Source organism: Dreissena polymorpha, chromosome 1, assembly GCF_020536995.1.
Source record: "Dreissena polymorpha isolate Duluth1 chromosome 1, UMN_Dpol_1.0, whole genome shotgun sequence".
Lineage (NCBI taxonomy): Eukaryota > Metazoa > Mollusca > Bivalvia > Myida > Dreissenidae > Dreissena > Dreissena polymorpha.
This window is the reverse complement of record NC_068355.1, coordinates 73212223-73213784: the sequence shown is the minus strand read 5'-3', so window position 1 is coordinate 73213784 and position 1562 is coordinate 73212223.

Below are 1562 nucleotides of genomic sequence, written 5' to 3'. Positions count from 1 at the left end.
AACTGATATGCATTACAATTGAAATGCTAGTATGAAGAAAGACTTTTAAATATTTTTTTGCTATTCTTTGGACTTAGGTTGCACTAGAAATAGCACTGTTGTCATTTGAAGGCATTTCAATTTGTAATCAAACAAGACAAATTTGTTGATTCGTTACAGAAAATTACACAAGCGTACCATACAACTCGTATCAAATGACTGACAATATAAATGTTTGCTTAAAAGAAGGATCATTTATTGATCAAAATCGTTGAAACTGTCGCTATGCTTTTAAGTCGAAAGCATTTGTCATCATGCTTAACAATAACTGTGATGAAAAATATGACGCCTATACCATTTCTTAAGCAAGATGTTTGCTTAAAAATAAAAAAACCTTCAATTATTTTGTTCATGTTTTCTTTCGTCTTGTCGATAATCCTTACGGCACTTGTAAGAGTTACATACATACATTTTATTGCACCAACACCGTCTCAGCCATATGTACATAAATATAATACATTAAATTATACATTGAACGATCGTTAGGTATATGTAGGTATGTTGTTATCAGTGAAAGAAGCGCCCGTTCGCCATCAAATATTATGCTGGACTTTAAGAACCTTTTCCGCATTCTTCAAAAAAGTTTTTCTATGTCAAATATGTCATTTGTGTTGACATTATGTATTGGTAAGTTGAATTTACAGTGAGATCACTTGAAGGCAATTCTTACAATTGGCCGTCCTCGTTTTCAAATACTTAAATCTTTTTTTTTCTGGTTATGGCGAGTTCGACAAAATTCGATGAACAGTAAAAGAGTATTAAAGCACCTTTGACTTATTGACCTTGAATTATAAGAAAGTGCTACTTGGGCATTCCTGCTCTTAACTTTCATTTATAAGATTAAAAACTGTCTTAAACATGAATTTTAAGATATTTAAAAAGAGATATCGTGACTTTTGCCAAAATTGTAAAATGTAGATAAAACACATATCACCTCAGGCCATGCCTGCAGTAAACTAATTAGCACCACTGATATGTACTACATCATATTCTTAGGAAAATCATAATCATTATGTTTCCTTGTACGCTATGTAAAACCGTAAAATCAAGTAGGACTAAAAGAATGAATAATCTAAACATCTGATAGTATAATCAAGAAGTACGGTAATCCATGCATGAACACTGGTGGTCATCACAGGGGGTTGCAACACAGACCAATTGACTTAGACCAAGACATCGCCAGTGTACATACAACAGACCTACCGGTACCCTACTGCCCAAACTACACTATCTATACAATAGTTATTTCTAATTGAAGTATTTTGTAACAGGTCTTGGCAGTCTCGTACATAACACTTTCATGGAAAAAAAAGAATTATGAATTTATCCTGGTCTGACATATTAATAAAGTTGTTGTCTATTTATGTGGCCTTACGTGATAAGACATTTCTATCGTCAATTTACGCAGAGAATTAAAGTATTACATGAATCTCATTTCGATTGATAAATTGCAAATTGGACATAACCGTAAATGTTCAGGCAAATTCTCATATCTTCCTGTTTCTAGTCGAATAGGTGCCATC